Source organism: Mus musculus, chromosome 17, assembly GCF_000001635.26.
Source record: "Mus musculus strain C57BL/6J chromosome 17, GRCm38.p6 C57BL/6J".
Classification (NCBI taxonomy): Eukaryota; Metazoa; Chordata; class Mammalia; order Rodentia; family Muridae; genus Mus; species Mus musculus.
Genome location: NC_000083.6, coordinates 25,690,612 through 25,700,590, shown reverse-complemented (window position 1 = coordinate 25,700,590; position 9,979 = coordinate 25,690,612). Strand labels below are relative to the sequence as shown.

The 9,979-nt window shown below is 49.3% G+C and overlaps 1 non-coding gene across 1 annotated transcript; it reads left to right on the top strand.

Annotated features, from left to right (window-relative positions):
* Positions 1-6,370: 6,370 nt before the first annotated feature.
* Positions 6,371-6,477, top strand: Gm22645. Its single transcript, XR_003952461.1, has one exon. It is a non-coding gene; the product is annotated as a U6 spliceosomal RNA (small nuclear RNA).
* The last annotated feature ends 3,502 nt before the right edge of the window (positions 6,478-9,979 follow it).

Genomic DNA, 9,979 nt, shown 5'->3' with positions numbered 1-9,979 from the left:
TTGTGGGTGTAGTGATTTAAAAGGAGAACATGTTTGTTTGGGTGCATGATTTCAGAAGTTTCTGTCTAGTCATTTGCACCATTGCTGTGGGCTTGTGTTGAGGCAGAGGATCACGATATGGAACACGTGGTGGAGTGAGCAGCAGAGGACCATGGTGGGGAGCACAGTTGGGAGCACGTGGTGGAGTGAGCTGCCGAGGACCATGGTCGGGAGCACTATGGAGCACGCGGTGGAGTGAGCTGCAGAAGACCATGGTGGGGAGCACACTGAGGAGCACGTGATGGAGTGAGCTGCCGAGGATCATGTTCGGGAGCACAGTGGGGAGCACGTGGTGGAGTGAGCTGCCGAGGACCATGGTCAGGAACACAGTTGGGAGCACGTGGTGGAGTGAGCTGCAGAAGACCATGGTGGGGAGCACAGTTGGGAACACGTGGTGGAGTGAGCTGCAGAAGACCATGGTGGGGAGCACAGTGGGGAGCACGTGATGGAGTGAGCTGCCGAGGATCATGGTCGGGAGCACAGTGGGGAGCACGTGGTGGAGTGAGCTGCCGAGGACCATGGTCTGGAGCACAGTTGGGAGCACGTGGTGGAGTGAGCTGCCGAGGACCATGGTCGGGAGCACAGTGGGGAGCACGTGGTGGAGTGAGCTGCCGAGGACCATGGTCGGGAGCACAGTGGGGAGCACGTGGTGGAGTGAGCTGCCGAGGACCATGGTCAGGAACACCGTTGGGAGCACGTGGTGGAGTGAGCTACCCAAGAAGCAGAGAGAAAGAATACATGCTGTGGAATCAGATATACCCTTTAAAGTCACACATTTAGTGATCCACTTCCTGTACTGAGGCCCCTTTCAAGAATGCCATCAAATTACAAATCCTTGAAAGCATTAAGGGTCAGAGCCCTCACAATTCAGTTGCTCCCTCAAAAACTCTACCTCTGGACGTTGCACTGGGGACAATATCTTCAAAAGCTGAGCCTTTGGACGGGGGTGGGGTGAGGTGGGGTGGGGGATGTACTGCATATCCAAACTGAACTAGCCCAGGTCATCTGCTGTTGATCTAGCAACACCTTGAGGTTGATCTAAGGTAATCTTCAACTGTCTCTACCTGAGATCCCACTCCACTTAGCCCAGAAGACACAGAAAAGAATAATCAAATATACCCTGACATTGGAGGCAGCCATACTTGAGGATAGCCCTCATGCCAGCACATGGGTAATTTCCAGCCAAGGAGAAAGGTGAAGGCAACCTTGAAACATTGTGTTTTCAAGTCCCAGGGAGGTATAGGGGCAAGAGCATCTAAGACACAGCAGCAGGCACACACTCGCAATGAGACTGTCTCTGATTTCCACATTGCCATAGGTTTGAGAGTAGGAGATGAGTAAAGCTGACCACAGTGGGGGAGATGAGAAGGATGGACCAAAGATGTGGAAAGAAGAGATGCTCTACATGGGCAAGATGCCCAGAGCTGGTGCCGGTGCAAGGGCCGGAGAGGGGAGAAGCACAAGGAGCTAATACATGATGAGAAGAGATATGAGGATATGCTGGAAAAAACTGTAGACACCAAACAGCCCCAGACCTGTCAGAGAAGTCTCAGAGAGGCAGACCATCCAGAAAGACCCCCAAAGCAAGAAATAAGCACACAGAATGGAGACACCCACAGTTCTACCATTGGGATCGACAATGGCTCTTACATGGGTGGTTCTGTTCCTAAGGAACTCCGTTCAGCCTGAAGATTCCGCATCAGAGGACGGCTGGAGGCATCTTCTGGTGGAGACACGGAGGCTGCTTAGGATCCCGTGGCATAGAAGGGGAAGTCACATTGGAAGACCAGCTTTAGGTACTGGCAGTGCCCAGTGGATACCTTGCTGTGCAGCTGGTGTGGTCTCTGACCTAGGGGCTGGTGTTTGAATCTCTTTGATGACCCAGGCTCTGTACTCGTTTGCATTTACCATGGCCACTAGATGGCGCTTCAGACCCATTGATTAACACTCCCAGTTCCGAATGCTCTGGAAGCCTTATAGTGTGGTCCTACGCCTCACAAAGTCTGGTCTCAGGACTCCTTCATAATCCTAAAACTTGTGAATGTTTGACATGTGGGTAGTTTTGGTGAGTATTCAGTCTATTAGAAATGGAAAGGAATGTTTTTAAAATATCTCTTTAAAATAGCAACTTGGACAGTAGCATAACATTCTAACAAAAACAGTGATGTTTACTTAAAAGCTTCTCTGGGAAACGGGCCACACTTGGTTTGTATAGAACTTTTTCTCTTTGCTTCTCTGTAGTCATGAAACTTCTGGAACATTCCATTAACACCCTCAAGGACAGAGACTACCTGTTCTTTCTGGGCCTCTGGAAGATCTTCCTGAAAGGTCTCTGCGACAGCCAGGCACAACTGAGAATTGACGTCAGAGATCCTTCCTGCGTGCCTGGCAATAAGCTTGTGCCCCCCCTCACAAGCCCCCACTTTTTAACATGTTTTATTTTTGTTTGTGTGCTTGTTTACATTTTAAATCTGTGTGTGTGTGTGTGTGTGTGTGTGTGTGTGTGTGTGTGTGTGCACGAGCGCTCGCGCACCTGGATAAAGTTAGATGTACATGCATGCAGGTGCCTAAGGAGGCCAGAAGACAGCATCAGTTTTCCCGGAGCTAAAGTTGTGAGCCAACTGAGGTGGGCATGGGAAACTGAACTTGGGTCCTCTGGAAGAGCGGTAAGAGTTTAACCACTAAACTACCTCCCCGGCCTATCGTCTCAGTCCTCTTGGTTGAGGACAGAGGGGTAGGATGTTACTAAATATTCCTTGGGTGAGACTAGCTTAGAGAATTCTGTTTGTAATCAGCATGGCTGCAAGCGAGCATACTTGGCCCCTCCTCTTCCTCCTTCTCTTCTTCCTCCTCCTCCTCCTCCTCCTCTACTTTCTTTGTATTGTTTTTGTTCAGTTTTGCATTTTTCCAAACAGGGTTTCTCTGTGTAGTCCTTGTTGTTCTAGAACTCACTCTGTAGACCTGGCTGGCTTTGAACTCAGAGATCACCTGCCTCTGTCTACTGAGTGCTGGGATTAAAGGTGTGTTTGCTCATTCTCTGTCTTGCAGAGCCCAGGTCTTTGGACCCCAGGATACGGTGCCAGAAAACTCCTTAGAGGCATCTGTAGGTAGGGGCCCAGTTGGGAGCTCTGTCCTTGGCTCCCCGGGACTCAACCAGCCCATAACAAGAGATTGTCTTTCCATGTTGTGGTATGGACAGTCTGTGCTGGTATGATGATAGAGAATCCTGTTGCTCAGGAAAGAATTAAAAGCTGGCATTAGCAAGACCTTGGGTAACATCCCTAACACCAAAAAATTAATAGTCCCCTGTGCTGGGGATGAACTCAGGGTCTTGCTTGTGCAATAAAGGCATTTACCAGAGAATGGCAGCTCCAGCCTTAGAGGACTCCTCCTCCCTCCTCCTTTTCTTCCTCCTCTTCTTCCTCCTCTTCCTCCTTTCCTCCTCTTTCCTTCTCTTCTTCTTCCTCCTTAACAGCATCTGATTTACAGAAAACTTGGGTTAGCTATTCAGGTTCAATGTTGCTCTCCTGTTTCTTGCTGGAGTGATTGGACCCTGACCCTGGGCATCTTTATAAGCTACGTGGGTTCCTCGTCACATCCCCTCAGATGCTATCCAGTGCCATTCCTCCACCTCAGGTCCCACCCAGGACACCGCTCAACTGTCAGTAATCAAGCTCCTGCAGGGCTTCTCTTGAGGAGGACCCCAGCAGGTTTTGTCAGGTTTCTCTCTGGATTCAGGGACCCTTTGCCCTCCCCTATTGAGAACCGGAAGGTTCTTGTTTCCAGAGGGGAGGGGGATGGGAGGAGAGCTGAGCAGCCCCAGCATGGGCTGAGGGAGGAGTGGAGCCCTCAGGAGAGTGAAGCAACAGAAGTGATATAGAAAGTAACTCCATCCGTACCACACAGACTGTGTGCCCTTTGCTCTGAGTGGAGCAGGAAGCCAGGTGGCTGTTCAAAACTGTGTGGCCTTGGATTTCTCCTGTGACTGTCCTACAGGAGTTAAGACTCAGCTTAGGTGCTCATGTCCTCAGTTTTGAGCTCCAGGGAAGAAGCCCAGTGTCTCCTCCCCTCCACACCTGTTCCTCATTTTTTGGTCCATGTGGCAGGCCAGCTGTTGTGTCTGCCTGGCTGGCTGTGCTAGGCTGTGGCACAGAGAAACAAGACCCCTGGAGCCCTGGGCTATCCAGGGCATCAAGTCCTTGGGACACAATCCTCATTTGACCTCTGTCCCACTGGTTGGACTGGCACCCTCCCCTTCTTCCTTCTTTTTCTTTTTTTTTTTTAAGATTTATTCATTTATTATATGTAAGTACACTGCAGCTGTCTTCAGACACTCCAGAAGAGGGAGTCAGATCTTGTTACAAGATGGTTGTGAGCCACCACGTGGTTGCTGGGATTTGAACTCCAGACCTTTGGAAAAGCAGTCGGGTGCTCTTACCCACTGAGCCATCTCACCAGCCCCCTTCTTTCTTTTCTTAATTAAAAAAAATTAAAAAGTGTGTGTGTGTGTGTGTGTGTGTGTGAGTGATCTCCTGGATCTGAAGTTTCATGCAGTTTTGAACCACTCACATGGGTGCTGGGAATCGAACTCAGGTCCTCTGCAAGAGTTTTTATACACTGAGCCGTATCTCCAGCCTTATTTATGTATTTATTTACTCCCAAACAAGATTTTTACTGAGCTCATTGTTAGGTTTATTTGACATTGTGAAGACCAGCACAAGAGAACGCATTGTCCACTGCCCAGTGTCTTCCAGAGGGGACATTCTTTAGAATTGGACTTAGGGTGTTTTTGTGGCTGTGGGCCACCCTTCTGTGTTTGTGTATAGATGTCTGCAGAGTGAACACTGGCCACGTCAGCCTCATTTAGATCACGGTAGTGTTCTGGGGGTTCAGCTCGTATCCTCAGAATTCCTTTATTAGAAAATCAGAGAAGTTGTTGGATATGGTGATGCACATTTGTGATGTGAGTCTGGCACTTGAGGCTGAGGCAGGAGGACATCTGTGAGTCTGGCACTTGAGGCTGAGGCAGGAGGATGCTGACTCAGACTATTCTGGGTATTCATACCAAGACCCTGTCTCAAAACAAACAAACAAACAAACAAACAAACAAACAAACACATGCACATTTCACAATCAATCATCAATCAATCAATTTGATAAAAACCACACCAAGCCCGGAGCCAGTGAGCCAGCTCAGTGTGTGAGCATTTGCTGCCAAGGCTAATGACCTGAGTTTGATCCCTGGGACACACAAGGCAGGGCTTTGTTGTGCTTTCAAAAGTTGTGCTCTGGACTCCACACATACCTGTGCACACCCCTGTCATACACACACAGTAAATGTAATTAAAAACAACAAGCAAACAAACCAAAACAAGAAAACCAAGCCACCATCACCAACAGAGAGCAGGATGTATCTATCTGTAACTCCACCAGCACTGGAGAGATGGAGGCAAAAGGATCAAAGTTCAAGGTCATCCTCAGCTACATAGCAAGGTAGAGGGTAGCCTGGGCTACTTGATCCAATCTCTCTCAAACAAAACGAAGAAAACCAAGAACAACAAACCTCAAAGATTAAAACCCCCCAAGCAGCCCTCCCCCCATTTGAAGGAATATCATCGACTGGGTGTATTCTGCATTTTTCTTTACTTATCATTAAGCTCTCTCTTTGGTAATGAAGTATGTGGGCTTTCTGAGTTCCTCAGAGCAGCCTGGTCTCCAGGCATCTTGGCTTAGTGAGGAGGAGGGGTTTGGAGTCCCCAGGAGAGCTGGACAACAGGAGTGACATAGAAAGCTACTTCCAGGGGGCTGGAGAGATGGCTCAGTGGTTAAGAGCACCGACTGCTCTCCCAAAGGTCCTGAGTTCAAATCCCAGCAACCACATGGTGGCTCATAACCATCTTAATGAAATCTGATGCCATCTTCTGGAGTGTCTGAAGACAGCTACAGTATACTTACATATAATAAACAAACAAACATATAAATAAGTAAATAGAAAGAAAGGAAGAAAGGAAGAAAGAAAGAAAGCTACTTCCCATCTCAGAGTCTGTGTCCCATTTGCTCCAAGGAGGGCAGGAGGCCAGGTGATGCTCAACACTGGCTGGCCTTAGACTCCTCCTGTGACTGTCTCAAGGGAGCAGAGACCCTGTCCAGGCGTGTGTGTGTGTGTGTGTGTGTGTGTGTGTGTGTGTGTGTGTGTGCGCGCGCGCGCGCGTACACTCAGCTTTTTGCTCCAGCTTGTCCCTAGTGCTCCCGTGTAGTGTGCATGTCTGCCATGAACCCTGTGTTCCACCCCACACACCATAAACAAAAGAAAAACAAGAAATAAAATGTAGTGCTCGCTTCGGCAGCACATATACTAAAATTGGAACGATACAGAGAAGATTAGCATGGCCCCTGCGCAAGGATGACATGAAAATTTGTGAAGTGTTTCATATTTTTTTTTTTTTTTTTTGCTGAAAGAACCCTGATAGAGCTGTCTCTTGTGAGACTAGGCCGGGGCCTAGCAAACACATAAGTGGATGCTCACAGTCAGCTATTGGATGGAACACAGGGCTCCCAATGGAGGAGCTAGAGAAAGTACCCAAGGAGCTAAAGAGATCTGCAACCCTGTAGGTGCAACAACATTATGAACTAACCAGTACCCCGGAGCTCTTGACTCTAGCTGCATATGTATCAAAAGATGGCCTTGTCGGCCATCACTGGAAAGAGAGGCCCATCGGTCTTGCAAACGTTATATGCCCCATTACAGGGGAACGCTAGGGCCAAAAAGTGGAAGTGCGTGGGTAGGGGAGTGGGGGGAGGGTATGGGGGACTTTTGGGATAGCATTGGAAATGTAAATGAGGAAAATACCTAATAAAAAATATAAAAGAAAAATAAAATGCTTCTCCAACATTAACAAAATAAAAAAAAAAAAAGAAACAAACAAACAAAATGTAACACCCAGGCTCTTTGGGAAGGTGGAGAGGCCCTAGGCTTAGTGGGCTACGTTGTCCTAAAGGTGTCCCCCCTCCCACGCTCCACCCCGTCCCTGTCCCCATCGCCCGATACTGTGATTGTTGGACCCAGCAGTGGTTATTGGATTTCCTGGAAATGTGTGTTTTGCACACTGTCTGTTTTGCACCTTCATGTGCATGGATTTTGTGCTTTGGGGATTGTGTCTGACATCAATTCCCCATACCGATTCCCTGGGTTCTGCCACGGTGATCCGTAACTTTGCAGAGCACTACGTTCCTGTGTTGTCCACCATCTTTACTGTCAGGAACGTCCAGTCCCCTGAGCTTACAGCCCACAATGTCTGTCCTTGTCATTTTTTAGATTATGATTTCCATGTTTGATGTGCACCATGATTCAGGAAAAAGCTAGAAACTCTCCATCTCTGCCAGTGTCTTGTCAGTTATCTCTGCATCGTCTGCCTCCATTTTCCCTAGAATGTGATCCGAGAGAGCAAGGCTTGTGATGTTCACACTCTTAGCCTCAGCTTCCTGGGGCCAGTGGTCAGTGCAAGACACACACAGTGCTCTCAGTGTGGTTACCTGTCTTTGGCTACGGAAAGTCTGTCCTGACTTTGGATATGAGCTGTGGCTGCATCTTTGGCTTAGACACCTACTACAGGGTAATAGGGATTGGAATAAAAGTCAAGGGTCAAAGGTCAGGAGTGAGAACAAGATGCATGCAGTGCACTGCCTTGGGAGCTCTGGTAGAAGCCAGTGGGCCGGGGTTTCATCTCAGGCAGATCCTCTACTTTGGCAAAGGGTCTCTTGGATTTTGGGGCTGGGCTTTGTCAAGGGTTTAAGTTTCTTCCTGGCCTCAGCCCATGATAGTCCCCTACCCCACCCAGTGGCACCCCTGCCTGGGCAGTCTGCTTGTCCTTATGGGGTCTGCTTCACCACCTGTGGGCCTTTCTGAAGGGCATTAGTCAGGAGAGGAGGCCTTACTTCGCCCCACGGGCTGCTTTCTTTTGCTTTGCTCCTCATGGCTCCACCCAGGTAAGGCTTGGAGGGCCCTGATTCCAAGCCAACTGGGAAGACTGAGAAGGGCTCAGGTGTGGCTTGTGGAGCCAGCTCTGGGTGGGTGTGCGGGTGCATAGAGATGAGTGACAGGGGTCTGTGCTGGATCAGGAGGTGGGGGAGCTGGCAGACTGGAGTCGGCATCCCTTCCCCGTCTGGCCCTCATCCCCATTTACTGTGGGAGAATGTGATCGGAACAAGGCTTCGAAGGAAGGCTACGGAGGAAGGCTATGAAGGGAGGCTACGGGGGAAGGCTACGGAAGGAGGCTATGTCCTGCCTATAAAACGTGCTTTTGGTTTCCTGCTTGCTGACACGTGCTTGTGTGCTGGTGGAGTCCACTGGCTTTTAACGGGCGGTCATTAATGATCTCTGATCCCCGTTTCTTAGACACAGGCTGAAGGACAGAGTTATGCTCCTCTAGTGAGGCCCATGGAGCCTGGCAGGATGTGGCCATGCACTTCCGGTTCATTTGGCAAGGGTCTCTCAGCCCTTCTTTTCTGTGGGTTCCCAGCTTCCAGAAGACCCCCAGCCTGTCTGCACCCCACCCCGGACTCCAGCTGAGGTTTGCTCTAGCATCTAAAGCAGGAAAGAAAGAGCTCTGCCCCCAGGGATACTGAACTTCTTTGGTTTGTCTTTTGAAAATCATCCCAAATGTTGTGCTGGTCTGTCTGGGCCCTGTCACCTCTGGATGAACAGTGTGCTGACACCCTCACCCTCTTACCTCCCAGCAGTGTGGACACAGGTCACCTCAGTGTCCTGGAGTGACAGGAGGGGACAGCAAAGTGCCTGCTGACTGTGTGCTACAAGCTCCCCCTTTTAAGTCTATCTTGACAGAGCCAGACAGCTTCAGGTCATATACTTATAGCATTACTTCCCAGCTAGCGGCCTTGCCATTCTTGTGCTGCAGTGTTCTCAGTTGTGAACTGGGGCCGGTGGCTCCTATTTTACAGCGTGTGAAGATTAACTAAATCGATACAGGCCAAAGTCAGGTGTCAATCACAGATGACTGTAGTGACGATGATAATGGAGACTATGACAGTGGTGGTGTAGGTGGTGACGATGGTGATGACGGTGATGATGATGATGTCAGTATGGGTGGGTAATGTTGATGCTCATGGTGATGATGCTGATGGTGATGGTTGTGATGGTGATGTCATGGTGATGGTGGTGATGGTGGTGATGATGATGGTCATGGTGATGGTGGTGATGGTGATGATGATGATGGTCATGGTGATGGTGGTGAAGGTGATGGTGATGTCATGGTGATGGTGGTGATGGTGATGTCATGGTGATGCCATGGTGATGGTCACAGTAATGGTGGTGATGGTAGTGATAAGGACAATGGCAGTAGTTAATCTTAATTGCCAACTTGACTGGGTGGAATCACCCAGGAGACACATCCCCGAGAGTGTCTGTGGGCATGTTTCCTGGGGGAATAGCTCAGTAGGGAAGGTCTATACTGGGTGTGGGTCTCAAAATCTCATGGGATGTGTCCCTAACTGAATAAAAAGAGACAAAGCAACAAGCCACCTGAGCACCCACATTCGTCTCTGCTGTCTTCCTGATCTGCCCAGAGCTGCGGGAGCAGCCTCACTCCCCTGCTTCAACCCTCCCCACCATGGTGACCGCACTCACTCAAACCATGAGCCAAAAGAAAGCTCTTTTTACGGAAGTGTTTTATGTCAGTATTTGGTCACAAATTAAAAAGATAAGCAGTACAGTGTCAGTGGAAGGATGCTGTGCTGACAATCGATACAGGCGCCATCTTGGGTGCTCCAGTGCCGGGGTTGCCAGTGGCTACCAGGACACACCTGAGGATGCCTGACCTTACCTTTGAGTGTGGAAGGCAGGTGGACTGTAACATTACAACATAATGCCTTTGAAAAGATTTTGGTTTGTTTTCATGTGTGTGTGTGTGTGTGTGTGTGTGTG